Source organism: Bactrocera neohumeralis, chromosome 3 (genome assembly GCF_024586455.1).
Source record: "Bactrocera neohumeralis isolate Rockhampton chromosome 3, APGP_CSIRO_Bneo_wtdbg2-racon-allhic-juicebox.fasta_v2, whole genome shotgun sequence".
In the NCBI taxonomy this organism is placed as follows: domain Eukaryota; kingdom Metazoa; phylum Arthropoda; class Insecta; order Diptera; family Tephritidae; genus Bactrocera; species Bactrocera neohumeralis.
In genome coordinates, this window is record NC_065920.1 from 50,877,456 (window position 1) to 50,896,950 (window position 19,495).

Here is a 19,495-nt window from a genome sequence, read left to right on the forward strand (position 1 = left end):
CATTGACATAGGTCATCGAATTAAGAGACAGCGGCTACGCTGTCTAGGTTATGTCGTCCGAATGGATGAAAACACTCCAGCTCTGAAAGTATTCGACGCAGTACTCGCCGGGGGAAGCATAGGAAGAGGAAGACCTCCACTCTATTGGAAAGACCAGAGATGGACCTGGCTACACGTGAGTTCGCCAATTGGCGCCAAACAGCGAAAAAGAAGAAATACTGGCGCGCTCTAGTAAACACGGCTATAACTGCGTAAGCGTTGTCTCCGCCAACAAAGAAAGAAAGATATGTTTATTATTAATTTCATCGTTAGCGGTCAACTGAATACCCTTGTTTTCGTGAGAAACTATAACATTTGGTACACTTAAAGAGCTCAAAATAAGGTTTCACACTAGAAACCTTCGTATAGATTGCCGTGTTCGGAAAAAGAACGGGCATGAAATGGTCGAGGTCGCAACTATCCAAATCCTTACATACACTTCTTGCTTAACTATCGACCACTCCTCGTAGTCGAGAAGCCAACAAACTCATTTTATATTAACTTTAAATTTTTTGTATTCCTTTTCAATTACATTGGTGTTATATTGTAATGGCATACCATTTTTTAAATAGTTAAATGCACTTAAATTTTTGTATCAATCTTTTTCAACTCACCTTTAGTGGTGTCAACAGACGGTTCTTTGCAAATCTGCAGTGCCATTCAAATTCGTTTGAAAGTATTTTTCTATGCAAATCATTAAAGTAGCTTTAGAAAGCCATCAATGCCAATGCAAAACGAATTATATGCAAATGTCCGACGTGACAGGTCGTGCGGGTAACCGCTAAAAGACAGCAAAGCAATTCAATTCCAAAAAGGGGGAAAATGATGACAAAATGACAGAATTGCAATACAATTGTGCAACAAATGGTTTCATTGATCGCATTTACCTTATTATTACTTGGGTCTTAGTGTTGGCAATGAATGCTTTATTTCTCTTTACAGTCACTTAACATTTACAAATATATACAGTTGGGAAGGTAACGACTATTGTGAGTTGCCATAATGAGTACGATTACATTGAAACGCACAGCGTTAGCAGACAATAGAGAGAAAATATAGAGAATTTATTTGTCATTGTAGAGAAATGGCTGATAGTACATACGTGAAGATAGTTTGAATACTAAGGATCGTCTAAATATTGATTTGGCGCTTCGCCGTATAAAAGCGAGAGTGTCTTTGCTTGAAATGTTGTGTTTCCAATAAAATCACGGATATGGAATCTCTGCAATTGTTGCACAAGTATTTTGGTTAGTCTACGTTATCATGAAAGTCATGCAGTCATCGAAAACTTGCCTCAGGCGAGTCTTCTATTCACTTTTATTAATTACAATAACACCAAAAAGTTGAAGAAACTGTACTTGAAGATAGTCATGTTGGCATCAGAGAAATTGTAATCTGAGCTTGTAGAGGATCTCAACATCTCTTATGGATCAACTCAACAAATTTTTGTTAAAGTTATTAGTATGAAGCATGTCATTGCTAAACTCGTATCAAAAGATCTACATCTGATCAAAAACGATCTGATAGAGAAGAGGTCGAAAAGAAGTGCTGAACTACGTAGCTGAGGACCCTATATTAATCAAATGCATATTATTGGTGCCGAGAAATAGGTATATGAATATGGCATTGAAATGAGCCCAAGCCGCAAAAACACGTCAATGTCACTCGAAAATGAAGTTGATGCTCATCGTTTTCTTTGATTATCGCAGTGTGGTTCACCACGAATTCGTTACACAGTATCAAAGGGTCAATAAGGAGGCAGTTCTGAGGCGTCTATGTAAAGCAATTCGTTGTAAACAAACGGATTTGTGGGCAGACAATACTGGAATTTCATCGTCGATAATGCATCGTCATAATCTTGCAAGATTGGGACTGACTTGTTGGAACAAACACGAAACGAGTGTCAATACTAATTAGAATTAGTTATTCAAACTTATTGAAGATAATTGCTTTTCTCTAAAGATTTTAGGAGTCTAATAATGAGAATTAATGTAACTTTATAAAAGTAAGATAAGCTTAATTATTTTTACTCTCGCAACAAGATATTTTTAATACCATAATTAAGTTAAAACTAAAAGATCAGATATAGGGTTATATATACCAAAGAGAATCGAGTAGAGTCGAAAACCAAGAATCTTATAGATTCTGATGAGATGTACACGTATTCTTTGTAAGAAAATTTGGCAAAAGTTTGCCAGTCCACAAAATTGCTATAAAGTGTCATTAATAAATAAAGATATTGAAAGCAAAGGATCGCATTAAAATTTGGACGCAGTGAAAGCAAGTTCTGAAAAAAGCTATGCATCACTGAGTTCAAAAAGGAAGAAATCGGTGACCAGTATGTTTATGGCTCCAAAAAACGTCAGAATTTTACAGAAGAAATGGCAGTCAATGCATGTAACATGAAGTGAAATCGGTTGCGTCCGCAATATCGCTATTTTGAATTCCATCTAGAGTATTATGTTATTTTGTCGACGTAGTTGAGCAAAAGGCTTCCTTAGATTCTCCTGGGAGGCAGTTCTGCTTGCGGGCAGGTGACTGCGAGGATGATTTCTACGAGAGCAACCCACTGTGCAGAAACTGTCTGGTCGGAGTATTATGTTATTTCGTCGACGTAGTTGAGCAAAGACTTTTAGATTCTCCTAGGAAGTTCTGCTGCGGAGCATGCTGATCCCAGCAGAAACTCTGCAAGATGTTCGATAGAGACATCAATGACATCCCGTTATAGTCCGATACAGTGTTCTGACATGTCTGAAGCTTCCTCATCTGCATTTCACTGCATCCAGGCGGCATAGTTAAATACCGGCCGGCCGATTGCCTTGTATGTGGCCAACAACTTTTCTTTCCTGGCTAGCGACTACAGGATTTTGGTGCAGCTCTGTACTTTAGCTATAATAGTGGTCGTCTGAGAAGTGAAAGAGCACATGCTGTCACACCTAAAATCGTAGGGTTATTGACAGTCGGAATTTTAACGCCATCGACTGCAATTTTAAGGTCAAGTTAGCAGTCCTTCCTCTAATTAGTGAATATGGTTGCTGGGGAGCTAGTAGGGAAGAGTGTTATATTCCGTGCTGCGAGGAAAAGTGAAAGTTCGGAGAGATAGCCGTTTACTTTTGAGCACATGCCATAGAATCCATCAAAAGAACTTTCAACTCTCAGCTAAAGTATGTATTCTACATTAATTATACCCTGAACAGGGTATATTAAGTTTGTCACGAAGTTTGTAACACCCAGAAGGAAGGCTCGGAGACCCTATAAAGTACGTATATATATAAATCATCAATATGTCGAGCTGAGTCGATTTAGCCATGTCCGTCTGTCTGTATATATACAAATAGTCCCTCCGTTTTTAAGATATCGTTTTGAGATTTTGCGAACGTCATTTTCTCTTCAAGAAGCTGCTCATTTGTCGGAACTGCGAACCACTATAACATATAGCTGCTATACAAACTGAACGATCGGAATCAAGTTCTTGTAAGGAAAACTTTCACATTTGACAAGATATATTCTCGAAATTTAGTATATGTTATTTTCTAAGGCAACAATGTAATCTCCGAAGAAATTGTTCAGATCGGTTAACAATAGCATATAGCTGCCATACAAACTGAACGATCGGAATCAAGTTCTTGTGTGGAAAACTTTCACATTTGACAAGATATGTTCACGAAATTTGGGACAGATTATTTTCTAAGGCAACAATGTAATCTCCGAAGAAATTGTTTAGATCGGTAAACTACAGCACTGAACTGAATGATCGGAATTAAAAGCTTTGCATGGGAAATTTCCTTATTTAACGATATATCTTCACGAAATTTGGTATGAGTTATTGTTTATAGAAATAGTAATGTAATATCAGAAGAAAGTGTTCAGATCGGCTCACTACAGCATATAGCTGCCATACAACCTGAACGATCGGAATCAAGTTCTTGTATGGAAAACTTTCGCATTTGACGTGGTATCTTCACGAAATTTGACATGGATTACTGCTTAAGGTAACAATATAATCTCCAAAAAAATTGTTCAGATCGGATTACTATAGCTTATAGCTTCCATACAAACTGAACACATAGTTATTAACAGAAATGCACCTGTGAAGGGTATTTGGCTTTTGTTGTTTTTTAACCAATCGAATCACTCATAATTTATAACTTCATCTATTTAATTTTTGATGCCACAATCTCACTTCAACAAAGTTTTCAGCTCCTCTACTTATTTCTGTTTTTAAAAATTCTTCACAATGTTTCACCTGCCTCGTGTGGACATTCATAAAAGACCTGCTATTATGTGAACTTAGCAACAAATTATGTTAGTGTAACCAAACCCACACACATGTATGTATATATGAAAATGAGTACAGTATACATATAATGGCAATTCATGAGGACTATTTTAACAAGTGGAAATAAATCTGTGCCACCACATTGCAGACAGATTCTCATTAGCTCGTTAAATTATTGTGGCAACATATATGGTGATGCGAGTATAAACATGATGCAGTAGAGACATAAATGCACATCTATTAAGTGCTATGCAGATATGCTTTACTTTATAAATTGTAATAATAAAAGCAAGTTTCAACTTTACAACTAGTGGTGATTGCGTTAAAGCTATAATTAGATAGGATTGGAAGGACCCACAAGGATCGCTGGTGCATCGCAGATGCATAATGCGAGAAAAAATACTTTCTGGAAAGGACGTAGATTAATCGTTTTTATTAATACCATAGTTGCACAGTTTCTTTTACAATGGAAATATATACTGTTAATGTTACTCTAATGGTCTTTAAATAATTTTGGGTACTTTGCTGAGATCAAAAATCTTTTGCCTCAAGCTTGATTGCTGGGAAAATAGCTGGAGCTTTTCAGCACCAGAAATTAACCATTTCACACAACAGCTGGTTATATGTTTACGGAACTTACGCGAATTTTATTTGACTAAGCGCTTTAATTCTGATTTTGTTTGGATCGAAAAGTAAAAAAATAATAAATTCCCACAATATTACCGGAACTTTCCCGGTTTCCATTCGACCAAGCGCTTTATTTCTGGTTCTTCAATCGAAAAGTAAAAAATTAAGAAATTCTTACAAGATTGCTGAAACTTATCCGGATTTCATTCGACCAAAGGCTGTTACAATATTTCAAAGGTCTGATGCTGTTTGGATCGGAAAGTAAATGCACTTTGTCAGGAATATTAATAAGAACAGGAACTTTTTTTGGTATTTCTATCACAACAATAACAGATAAATAACTAGGAATACTAATTGATTTTATCTGTTAGATCTGAAATATTCTGGTTTTTAATACATCTCTTCAGAAGAAGTACGCTATCAGATAGAAGTAATAAGTAACATAATTTTATAAGGTTCAGTATTTTCTTCAAATGAGATGCTGTTATCAACCTAAAAGAGCATAAAGCGAAATATTCCAAGTATAACATGAATTTTGTAAGGTAACGTAAAAAGCACCCCTCAACAAAATATATTCGTAAAGTTCGTCAAAAGATGAAAACGAAATAAGACAAGTGCTTCACGAAAGCTTTATAGGTCAATTATGAAAGGTAGCGATGTACTACTGTGATCAAATAAAGAGGTGGATTTTGTTATATTTTTAAAATATTTATTTATTCTTGCAATTCCATTTCATCTCCTTCAAAGGAATTGAAACAATTTCAACGAATTTTCCAGTCATTAACTTGAAAAAAAAATTGTATTAGAGAGTAACGAAAGCACAATGCTCAATTGAGTCAAAACCGTGTCCTCGGAGTGGTCTTTTGAGTTTGCTGAACAGCCAGAAGTCACACGGTCACAAATCAGGCGAATACGTTGGTTGCGGAACGATGTTTGTTGAATTTTTGGCGAAATTATCACGAATAACCAATACAGTAAGAAATGGTGCATTATCGTGGTGCAAAACCAAGAGTTTTCGGCCCACAATTCTGGCATCTTGAGGCGAATAGCTTCACGTAAATGGCGCATAACGCTCAAATAATATTCCTTGTAGACAGTTTGGCCCTGCGCAAAGTATTCATAATGCACCAAAGCACGATAATCGTAGAAAACTGTCAACATGACTTTGATATTTGAGCGACTTTGACGTGGTTTTTTCGGTTTCGACTCGCCTTTAGCACGATATTCGCGCGATTGATCGGTTGTTTCGGGATCGTAAGCGTAGATCCAAGTCTCCTCTCTAGTTAAGATGCGTTTTATTACGCTTTGATAGTTAGAAAGCATTGTTTCACAGATGTTAACACGACGGTCTTTTTCGAAAAAATTGTGTGTTTTTGAAAGCATTCGAGATGGGCAAATGATATGTCCAAACTATCAGCAATGTCTCTAATAGTTAATCGACGATTTTTAAGCACCATTTCTTTGACTTGTTTAACGTGATGTTCATCAGTCGATGTTTTGGCCGATTTGACACCACATTTTTCTCAACACTCGCACGACCGGTTTTGAACTCGTTATACCACCTGTAAACACTTTTAGAAAACAGAGTTTGATCCCCAACAGCTGTTTGCAACATCCTCAACGTTTCTGTAGGTGAAATTTCATTTCATTTCGCAAACAAAATTTAATCACACTTTTTTATTCAATAAATTCAGACATAGTAAAAATCGAAGAATTCACTTTTAGAGCCTCACAAAACGATCCATATCTCAAATGCTAATGAATATTAGGACGTAAAATTTAGGAAAGATGTCACTAACAGTAAATACTACCAACTTACAGGAAAAAAAATTTACCTATTCGAAAAACACGCGAAGTATAAATAAATTAAAATTTATTCACCTTTCAATTTGATCAGAGCAAAGAAATATGGGTTCACTGCAAAAAGAATCCGTCTTCCACTTCTACTGACAAGTTATGAAACCAAAGAAAAGGATTAGACCAAAATAAACTAGAAGGCAAGAAAAAAATAAAAATATATACTTGTATCAGTTAATCAGTATATCAGCCAGTCAAACAATTTCTCCACAGTGCCAACATGAAAATCTGACAAATATTTATGTAAGGAAGTGGACTAAACACAACATCCGGTGCAAATGTTAACATAATAATGCGACACTATGGCAAGTGGGTGAGAGGGTGAGTTAATGCGACCAGAGAAATTGTGTGGCATGCCACAATAGAGTTTGATTACACTGTCGGAGTAGTTGGCTTGTGTGGTTGGCTGGTTATACGAGTATAATAGCGGCGACAGACTGGGCGGATATAAATTGTGGTTACTGTATATTTGTATATGCCAAGTTTTTGCACCGGATGGATTTTTCTATAGGATAACGAAACTCCCGCGAGTTGACAGCTGGGACAGTGTGCATAATTATAAGGTCATGGAAATGTGGGCATATACTAAATTATAGTTGCTACTGTAGTTAAGTATATGTATGTATACTATATATAGAAGCTACGGAGCTTTAATGCCTTAAAATTTTTTGTATGTTGTAGGGAATGGCAAAAAACTATATTGCAGTTGATAATGTCTTGTGAAGTCAAACAAACATTAAATTTTAATTCCTTTTTTTGAATCTCCGACCTTTGAGATGAGTTTTTCGACAGTTCGATATTTGGTAAAATACTTTTACATTGGTATTCAGAAAAGCCTTTTGGAATGGTTTCATAAACCATGTTCAGACAAGGACTCATTTTGTCGTTCAAACGAGGGATGACGAGGAATGGCAAAAGAGGCAAATATGCAAGTAAATATTTAGAAAAAATGTTTAAAAAAAGGATGATAGAAATTATTAAAATTTTTGTGCACCGCGTATAAAGGGTCTACACGAATTTGAAAATGTGATATGAAAGAAAATTCATAATTATTCGATTCAAGTTTTCGGACGTGTCTCGTTCGGGGAATGCAATGAACGACACCAAAAACGAATTTGCCGATAATGAGCGACAAACAAAAGTCATCGTCTGAACGCCGTTGTATTAAACTAGTTATCAGATGAAACGAATTATTGACGTCGAGAAGAAAGTAATGCAAAATAAGTATCTTCTCTCATCAAATAGGTCCTCAGCGTATTGTGAACTCGGGAACTGATTTAGTCTACTTATTTTCATATATCGTCCAAGAGTGTGAACGTGTTAAGAGGCGAATTTTTAGGTGTTCGAATCAAAAATTTTAGGGTTTGTAAACACTTGTGGCTTGATGCTGAATCGCCTTTCAAGTATTTCTTTCAGTATTTCAACACTTGACAACACTCGTCAACTTAAGAAGACAGGATTATAATGCACATGTTTTAATCGGATTTAGGTTAGTATAGTGCGTAAATCACCATCGATTCCATCCATTTTTTATGTTCATTTTGTATATACTATAAGACCACTTAAGACCTTTTTGACTTATTGATGAGACATTAACAAGAGAGCATAGACTAAGGTTAAACCACCGATTCCATAGATTTGTATACCTCCGATTAACGATTTTTCCAGTCCTCGAAACACTTTTTAGGATGGCCTCCAGCTCTTTCGGCGAATTTTGTTTTATCTCTTCAATCGACTGAAAACAGGTTTCACGGCTCGGCAATTTCAGGTTGGGAAACAAGAAAAAATCACACGGAGCCAAATATGGTGAATTCGGGGGGTGATTGCTGATTGCAAACGCCGGCTAGATGAGTTAGCTCTCCCCTCTATACCCACGGCACTGAACGGCCACACGACAACACACCACACTAATGCGATCCACATATGAAGACACCACACACTACTACACCGAATATATACCACACATGCGGACATCACACCACAACTCAACACTACCCAACCATCAAAATCGACCGCTCCAGTGAACGACCTTCCCTTTTTTTCGTCGATCTCGCACCGAGCGAACGAGTCACGCAGCGTCATTTTTATTACATTCCGCACTTATTACGTATATATTTTGAAGTGGCAGTGAATAAAACAAAACCCCAAACTAAGTCCTTTTTAATTAACTAAAACAAAAAAATCAAACTGTGTCCTTTTTTTGATTAAATATTTTTGCCGGTCAAATAACTAGTGCCGAGATAAGTGGTGACTAAAACCATCGGAACAAAAATAGCCAAATAGACCTCTTTATTGCCCCTCTATCCCTCCACCAAACCACGAATATCGAAAAAAGCAATGAGCATCAGCTTGATTTTTGAACGGCTTTGGAGTGGTTTTTTGGTTTCGGCCCGTTTTTTCTCTCCATTCCGGTGATTGTTGACTTGTTTGCCTATCAAACTCATAAATCTATGTCTCATCGACAATTATAATGCCATTCATGAATGTTGAATCGGTATTCACACGATCAAGCATGTTAAAAGAGCACTGTTTATGGTACTCTTTTTGAAAAAAATCAACTTTATCGGATAAATAAGATAAATGGGCTATAATCGCGTTTGGCTCATTAGCTATTCAAAAGTGTCTTAACCTGAAAATGAGTTAATGACTTTATACCTGATAGAGTATCAGCCAAATAGAAAGATTTCTTAATCTTCAAGTAGCAGCGGTCTCTACTTTAAATTCTCGCATTTTTGTGGCAAAAAGGGCAGAAACTTTAACTAGTACTAGTCTTTTAGCTACCAGAACAAAGTTGCTTCGAGATGTCAGTGAGTTTCGTGGAGTATGTATCACATGCATGGCCCTGTCGGTTATCTGCTTTTGATTTGTATAGCGATGAGCCGCTCTTCTACAATTTTACGCGGGTACAAGTTTTGCTGTTGTCGTCGCCAATGTTGTTGGTAATATCATTTGTTGCTGTTATTTTTTATGCTACGTGAAAGTTGTCTGTTGCAGTTGCAAAGGCTTTGTGTGCATTTCACTATCGCTCAGCGTATTACAGATTCGCGGAACAACAGCCCAATTCATAACCACAAACTTGAAAACTTTTTGTTGCGTCACAAAATCACAGAATCGCACAACAATCTAGTGCCCACAAGTGGTAAACAAATACAAGTACAATTAACAAAACTAAAAAGTTTCTTTAACCGTTATTTAGTGACAAAAATCGCCAAACTGAAATTGCAAAGTGTGCTTAAAGCAGTGTATGAGTCTCTCTAAAGGCGTTGACAACAAAAACCACATTTACAGAAGTCGTTCCGACTTAGAGAACTTCCTTTCAAAGTTTCTGACGCTTGCCAGTGCTTTCACTGTCTTCCTTACTTTGCTGTTATGCCTATCACGTGTCAACATGCCACTGCTTTGCAACAAAATGCTGGAGGACTCGGCAGTAGCTGCTTTTGGGTTTGTTGTACACGTGCGTTTTCTTTACAGAGTAGTGTTTATATATTTTATGGTGCGAGAAAAGCGAAAGTGTTTGGAGAGTAATGAAAATAAGAGTAAATACCTAAAAAGAAAATATTATATTTTGTATGTACAAGGTCTGTCGCAAAAGAAACAGGACTGTTAAAAAAACAACAAAAAATTAATATTTTTCAAAAGTTATACTTTTTTATTCAAAGTAGTTTCCTTGTGCTTCGATACAGCGTTTAGCCCGGTCAATTAGCATTTCAAATGAGTGTTTAAGGTCATTTTTCGGAATGCTCTTGAGAATATCGGTCGTCGCCTTTTGGATAGCTGAAATGTCCTGAAACCAGCGTCCTTTCATGGGCAAATGAAGTTTTCCAAATAGGTAAAAATCACAGGGTGCCAGATCAGGTGAGTAGGGTGAGTGATTAATGGTTAATATGGAGTTTTTTGTTAAAAAATCAGTGACAAGCGTCGACCGATGACACGGCGCATTATCGTGCAACAGGCGTCAGGACTCTGCCTCACGGTATTGTGGTCGAGCACGACGAATGCGTGACAAAAGACGCTTTATAACACCAAGGTAAAACACAGCATTAATCGTTTGACCAGGTGGGATGAACTCTTAGTGTACAATACCCTCAGAATCGTAAAAACAAATCAGCATTGTCCTTCTTTTTGACTTCTGAAGACGACCGACTTCTGATCGTCACAGAGGTCTTCACGACCTTCTTGGAATCGCTTAAACCACTCATGCACATTACTACGGGATAGGCACTGATCACCATACACTTTTTTCATCATTTGAAATGTTTCAGTAAACGTTTTCCCAAGTTTAAAACAAAATTTAATATTTGCTCTTTGCATTTTTCGAACGATGACCAAAAGCTGCTGTCACTTTTTGATCGATAACATCGATTGTAGTTATCCAAATGTCTTAAAATTTTTACGAAATGTCAACGAAAGATCAAACTTTTTATTTCATATACCCACCAATAGGTGGCGCCACCAGAAACAGTTATATTTAAAAATTTCTATTTCTTTTGCGACAGACGTTGTATATTTGAAGCCACTAGGCTTTTCGATGACATCTTTTTGTTATTATCTAGACTTCAAATGGGTTAAGTGAGAAAACATCGTTTTCCATGTTGCGTTCTCTTATCTAAAAGTGCTTTTCTATACATTTAATATAGCCAAAATTTCTTTCTGAAGGGGGTTTTCCTTCCAACATATTTTTTATTTTTATGTTACTTCTGAATTCGAATTAAAACTATCTCTGCGGTCTGATTTTATAAAGCTGCGGACTCTATGAAGTATATTTAGTACCTATATAAATTATTCGTCGATCTTTTATTATTACCGAACTATCACTCCGCCACTGCATATATTTTTAAGGGGTTTCGCATTTCTCATTGCTTTAGATTATTGGAATAGTTAGAGTCTTAAAACTTTCCTAAATATACTACATATACTAAACCTCTTCAAATATAATAATTTTACGGAATCTTTTAACAGATTCTGAACATTTCTCAGTTTACATCTAAATAGAATTGAAACAGCTAGTGATGGCCTGTGGTCTGGTGTCCCTGGGCCTGCCCCTTCAATTAACCCACCAACCCAAACATCTCTATTAATCGAATAAATTTAAGAGGGTATTTCTAGAAGCAATTTTCAATTTCACGTAATTTTCGAAGTGTCATAAAAAATTGTATTCCAGAATAATACCTTAACGTCTGGTTCTACGGAGAATTTTTTTTCACGAAATGGTTAAATTTGGAAAAAATTTAAAATTTAAGGTAAATCGGCTCAGTAGAACCTGAGAAACCGCAGATTTCATTTCGTAAAAGACAGTTTCGAGAAAAAAATAGTTTATAGTTTCAGTTTCCGCCGAACTAGTTTGGATGCCAGGTTAGCAAAAAGTAATTTGAATTCTAAGAAATTCGCCTATAGACATATTCTTGAATAGTTAAACTTTGAAAATATAAAAAAAAACGACTTTTTTTGCACTAGAAAACCCACTTAAGGCGAAATCACTAACAGCTGGAAATGTACATACGTACTCGAATATGCCGTTTTGCTCTCTTTATTATCAGACTATATATAGAGGCTTAGGTTGACATCTATCGTTTTTAGGATGACGTTGCATGTGATCGGGCTAGTTAATAGATAACGTGTGAATAATAGATCATATGTATTTTTTTCTCTTTGAATGGCCAGTAACACTGCATTCTAGCGAATTTTAATTTTATTTTGAAGTTCAACAGTCAAATATTCATTACGTTCTTTGACAGTCTAACCTTTTCGGCGATTATACTAGTGTTGAAATTTTTTAGACAATTTCGGCGATATTAAGTAAGAGTATGAATTGTTACTCTTCACTGGCTTTATACTTTCCTTATAAACGAACACTTACTATAACCTGGAAAATGCTACTAACACCACGTATTCATTAATAGTTTCATACATACATTGTCATTCATTCACTCCTGGCTGACATTGGCTCGCATTTATTATATCAGTAGAAGTATAGCTCTGAGTTGCAGCTTCTGGCTCTAAGAATATATTTTAAACACACTTTTTTACCAATGAACTCATTTGTGTAACCTTTTCCCTTGTGTGCACAACTAATGTAGTACAACTATTCCCATACACACTCTAATTTAATTACAATAATTTGTTGAACTCCAACAACTACAAAACTTATGCCACTTGAAGACACCTGTTACTAACGTCTTATCTATCGATTCACACTTGACTAAATTTCAATAAATATTTGCACATTTTCACTTAGGAAATTTACGAACAGGTGTTTATCACGTGAAACTTTTGGCGCACAACAAGCGAATTATGGGTTTACCCAGTAGACCGAAATGCAGAACTTAACAAAAATCGAATCTAGGATATTGTAGTCAACTTGCGTGGAATTATGTTTTGACACTAAGGGTTAAATAGAAATAGTAGAAGTAAAAGTATAGTAACGACAGATTGAACATAATTATACAACATGTTCCTACCAAAAATTTGAAGATTTTAGTGTAAATATAATCTATTTACTATTCTAGACTGTCTTCACTGCCGCTGGAGATTTATAAAACAGCTCTTTTCGACTAGCAGAACGAAGCTGTGACATTTTTTCTCCCACAACTTTATTAGATCGGCTTCAGCAGCCTTATTCCACATTACTAACCTTTTTATACTCTCGCAACAAAGTTGTTAAGGAGATTATTATAGTTTTGTTCACACAACGGTTGTTTGTAAGTCCTAAAACTAAAAGAGTCAGATATAGGGTTATATATACCAAAGTGATCAGGGTGACGAGTAGAGTTGAAATCCGGATGTCTGTAGTCATAAGAAGGTTAAGTTCGAAGATGGGCAAAATCAGCCTACTGCCACGCCCACAAAATGGCGAAAACCGAAAACCTATAAAGTGTCATAACTAAGTCATAAATAAAGATATTAAAGTGAAATTTGGCACAAAGGATCGCATTAGGGAGAGGCATATTTGGACGTAATTTTTTTGGAAAAGTGGGCGTGGCCCCGCCCCCTACTAAGTTTTTTGTACATATTTCGGAAACTACTATAGCTATGTCAACCAAACTCTACAGAGTCGTTTCCTTCAGGCATTTCCATAGACAGTACAAAAATGGAAGAAATCGGATAATAGCCACGCCCACCTCCCATACAAAGGTTATGTTGAAAATCACTAAAAGCAAAACAAAAAACGTCAAAAACACTAAATTTTACGGAAGAAATGGCAGAAGGAAGCTGCTCCCAGGCTTTTTTTAAATTGAAAATGGGCGTGGCGTCGCCCACTTATGGACCAAAAACCATATCTCAGGAACTACTAGACTGATTTCAATGAAATTCGGTATGTAATATTTTCCTAATACCTTGATGACATGTACGAAATATGGGTGAAATCGGTTCACAACCATGCCTTCTTCCAATATAACGCTATTTTGAGTTCCATCTGATGCCTTCTCTGTATAATATATACATTAGGAAATGAAAATATGTACAATTCAATACTCAAAGTACACAAATTGATCTAATCTAATTAATTTTACAGCAAAATAAAAAAATATGTAAATGACGGATAATAAAATCTCGATTATCACTTTATCATGCGAGAGTATAAAATGTTCGGTGACACCCGAACTTAGCCCTCCCTTACTTATTTGATGATATTTTCTGCCATTTTCACATATTTACCTAATATTTCTTAAATTTTTTGGTTTAAGTTGGTAGTTAGTGACATCTATGCTAAATTTCACGTCAAAATATTCATTGGTATTTGAGATACGCGTCGTTTTGTGAGGCTCTAAAAGTGAATTCTTCGATTTTTACTATGTCTGAATTTATTGAACAAAGAAGTGCGATAATGCACCATCTCATACTGCATTGGTTATTCGTGATCATTTCACCACATTTTCAACTAATATCGTGCCGCAACCACCGCTTTGATCTGATTTAACTTCTTGTAACTTCTGGCTATTCAGCAAATTCACATGACACCACAGAGACCGTTTTGACTCAATTGAGGTATAAAAGCTGAATCAAACAAGCCTCTGATAGCCATCATCCAAGTGCTATGATGACTGGAAAATTCGTTGGCAGAAGTGTATTGCAGACGAAGGTGATTACTTTGAAGGAGATGAAAATGAACAAAATTCACCTTTCAATTTTACTATCTTTTACTACTACTTTTTACCACAATTTCATTTCTACTGGGTATTTACTGTAAATTGTTTGTATGTTTGTTTGTGTTGGCAACTTTTGACTTGAAGGCTGAATTCATTGTCATTCGAAACTTTATTTGAGAGCCTTGAGCATACTAATGTGCGAAGAGCACTGGTAACCATCGAAAATCAATTTGATGAATGGGCTGTCAGAAAGTTTGTCCTACAAGATATTTGAGTGATTGGAAAGTGTAGTAAGACCATTAATTTACGTAATAATTGATAGATACATTTCTTTATTATTAGCAAGAGTTTTGAAATTTAAAAACTCATTTAAATGGGTAGTTAACAGGCTAACTCCTATTTATTCTCTATTTGAACCGGATTAAAATTTTTCATTAAATAACATTGGGAATATTTTTCCGTCGTTCTTTCATAAAAAAAGTTTAAAAATGTACACTAAATGGGTGTTTGATAAACAGTCAATTAATTAAAATGCAAGAGAAATAAAGAAAAAAAATGCAGTGAAGTGCAATGGCAGCACAAAATAAAAATAAGAAGTAGTATTTTCAATGCTTTTTTGAGGCAGCTAACATTTAAGATAACCATTATTAACTATCTAATATAGAAATACTCTTTGGAATATCCAATGCTTATTAAACAGATATCAATCAATATTGCACAGATATGTGTAACGGTTTAAATTTTTTATTAAGGATTTTCCAATGTTGGTCTATAAGGCACATATTTCTTTATAGAGATCGGCGAAATGATTTTAAATAATAATATATATATATTTTCTTCAATTTATGACTTTTACTCACCACTGTATAACTCTATATTTACTCAGAAGATGATTATTTGTAAGCTGGAATGAAAAACAAATAAAGAAATTATTGTAAGTCTCATGTTTAGCAGATTGTATTAATTCTTGCTTTTATTTATTTAATAGTTAAATAAACAATCATTTAAATTTAAAATATATTTTTTTAATGGAAATAAAGGGTAAATATATGTACCCCTAGTATAAAATTTAAAATTTATTTTTTCTTTTTTTCAGCTTTACGTAGTTTATTCCTTTAGGCGCTAAAGTTTTGAATACATGCCTCAAATAGGGTTTGAGTTAAAGCTTTCGAAAGTGTAGTCGCACAGTCTAATCAGTTCCATCAGTTAATCTCTAAAGACGTTTTTTTCAAAAATTTTCTTGAGTGATTCATCGAAGACAAATGATCCGAACACTATCAGATCACGCGTGAGTCGTGTCAAGCTGTCATGTTATTGTTGTTCAATATTCTTTGGCATTTCATCGTGGAAAGACTCACGCCTGAACAACATTTACAAATCGTTCAACTTACTTCAGAAAGTTCGCGTTCTGCAAAGAATCTCTTTTGCGCGCTTTGATCAACTAATGGTAAACATAATAGGCCTACTGAGGGGCTCTTGAAAAGTTCCAAAAAGATTCGCCGTTTTCGAACCAAAAAGAGAACCTAAAGAGATTCAAGAGTTACCATTCCTTTCAGAAAAAACAACGGTTTGGTGCGATTTGGGGGTCGGTAGAATCATCAGTCCATATTTTGATGACTGAAATTGAAGCTCATGATCTCGACAACATTTGGTTTCAGCGAGAGGGCGAAACTTTCCACACATCACATCAATCAATGGATTTATTGAGAGAACACTTCGGTGAGCAGATAATATCACTTTTTGGACCGGTTGATTGACCACCACAATCGTGTGATATCACACCGTTGGACTGGATTCGGTAGAAAGCGTTCCTAGTTAACAAACGAGCGGCTAGAGAGTCAGGATAAACAATTTCGCGCGACGTTTTTCTGTGAGCGGTGCAAGCCGAAAATGCAGCGTTTGTTAGAGCAGAGGTACGCGATTAAATTCTGTGTGAAACTCGCTAAATCTGCGACAGAGACGTTTTATATGATCAAGCAGGCTTATCCAGATGTTGTTTTAACAAGAACTTATGTGTTTCGGTGGCATCAGGCCTTTTTGGTGGACCGGGAAGAGGTCGCTGATGAAAAAGGAACAATGAGCAAAAACCAAAGTGCAAACGATGCTCATTGTCTTTTTTGACATCAAAAGCATCGTCCACTATGAATTTGTGCCTCTTGGACAAACCGTTAACGCCAAGTTTTACATGGAAGTCCTCACGAGACACAAACGAAGGGTCAATCGGGCCCGACATGACATCGCAGCCGATTGGAAGTTGCACCACGACAACGCTCTGGCTCACACCACTTCTTTTGTGAACTGCTACCTAAGCAAGGTCGGCATCCCAACACTTCCGCAACCGCTTTTTAGTCCAGATGTGGTCCCCCGGACTTTTTTTTGTTTCCTTGATGAAAGGCAAGTATTTTGAGATGATAGGGTTATCCACGCAGCATACATGCAGGCTCTCAAGGCTATTCCGGGGAATGCCTTCCGTGATGCCTTCAATGCTTGGAAATTGCGCTGACAGCGCTGCATCGAAGCAGGGGAATAATTTTTTAAATCGACTCACGCCTTTTTTTTCCGGACAAAACCTGTATTTTTATCGGTAAGTCTTATTTGGCACATTTAGTTTGCTACACATTATATTAATTCGTTTACCTTATAAAAAATATTTGGCAGGTAGCCAACCCCTACCATTACCGACATTATAAAAATTCTTCTAGTTTATCAATTTTGTTGCTTTAAGGATATTTTATCAAGTGGCAACATCTCTCTTTAAAATACACATTTTATTGATCAATTTGAATTCGGGGAATACCAAAATAACAAGAACATAACGATTGTGTCATGATCAATTTTTTTGAAGAAAAGTTTTGAAGAATATTATAAAAAAATAATTAAAATACTTAAAAGATAAATTTGAAAAAAATATTTACGCAGTTTTCACAAATAGTGAAAGAAAAAAATACAAGCGAAAAAATTAGAAAATATTTTTCTATTGTACCGCTTCTGACGAAGAGTGTGATGAAGACAATGAAGAGTTTTTGGAGAAGAATTTGAAAGAGCTTTTAGAAAATGGTGAAGAATTAGAAATCGATATACTAAAAAGTACTGCCAAATAAAAAACTTCTAAAAGATCAGAAAATATGGATGACTTTATTATTGAAACAGTTGATGTTTCCCAATTGAAATGGAGAAAAAAGACCAATCGACTTTCAAGACGTTACTTGGAAAGAGTCAGAAGAAAACATTAACATAGTAAATAAGTCGATCCAATATTTCAACACTTTTTTTGATGATGCTTTAATCAAACTGATTGTGGAACAGACCAATATGTATTCCCACCAAGAGTCCGGCAGTGAACTCAATTGCTCAAATGATGGCACTCGTCGATTTCTTGGAGTTTTGTTGTACTTGGGCGTAGTCCAGCAGATTCGATGCCGGAAAAAAATTTGAGAAAATAAAGAAATATATAATTTTTTCTGATAAGTCGAAACAACCATCTAAAAGCGATAATAATTATGACAAATTATACAAAATTCGTCCACTATTTTCGTTGCTCAAAGAAAAATTCAACAAACTATCTCAAGAGCATATAAAGGCAAGTTCAGAGGTATGCAAATGCAATAAATAAAAGCTTTCGGTTATTACGTTAATTGCATATTTTAGGAAGATCATCCTTCAAGCAGTACAACCCTGCTAAACCCCAGGGTCAAATGGGAAAGTGTGAACTAAAGTCTGAGTTAGATTTGGCTGGATAATAAGCCAGTTCAGTTATTGTCCACATTTGTGGGAGAAAAACCAATCGAGACATGTAAGCGTTGGAATGAGTGGCTTATGGAGCTGTATAAAGTGAAACATCGCTCCAATAAGTGATACATGAAAATATTTCACTGGAGCCTAAGCCCAGTAGTTATTAATTCCTGGCTTATGTATCGGAGACATCTCAAAATCGTTAATGCAAACATCAAACATATGCCACTTCTAAAATTCCAGATGGATATCGCAACTGAGTTCTTAAGCGCTACGCCGGTGTTTTCCAGTTCTACTCCAAAGAAGAGGGGATCTAGATCTATGCAAAATGTAGAAACCGATTCAATTTCGGATTCACTTTCTTTCTCAGAAGCGTCTAGTTCGAAACGCCGTCTTGTTGTTGAAGAACCCCCCAACTCAAAGCGATATGATGAAAATGGTCATTGGATAGTTTGGGGAGGACGATGCCGTCTTTGTAAAACCGGAACAACTCTCTCAAAATGCTTAAAATAAGGTATTCATCTATGCTGGAATACGCACAAGAACTGTTTATTATCTTATCACATTTACAATACAAAACAAACATATATATACAGAGAAATCCCTTGTCTATATTTTTTCCTTTGCATGTATTTATATCAATACTGCCCTAAACGCCCAAAGTTGCTTATAAGCAACTTTCAATATCCTTTGATCGGATCACGCTAGAGAGCTAAAACTTTTCATGGCAGTTAATTGAGCCATTTTAAGTCAGAAAATCAAGAAAACAAAATTTCTGGTGGTTGGTTTAAGTGCGATCCTGAAAGGGTTAATCTTGTTTGCATTTAAAAAATTTGTACTAAGTGGCATTATCTTTGTCTTAAAGCAATGCAGC

At 35.8% G+C, this 19,495-nt stretch overlaps 1 protein-coding gene across 3 annotated transcripts in view; it reads right to left on the minus strand.

Moving 5' to 3' along the window:
• LOC126753393 (short neuropeptide F) overlaps positions 1-19,495 on the minus strand; it is a 234,901-nt gene that overhangs the window by 88,760 nt on the left and 126,646 nt on the right. For all 3 annotated transcript variants that reach the window (XM_050464797.1, XM_050464796.1, XM_050464798.1), the window contains one exon: positions 15,750-15,793. The gene's annotated coding sequence lies outside the window, so the exon portion shown is untranslated. The remainder of the gene's footprint in view (positions 1-15,749; positions 15,794-19,495) is intronic.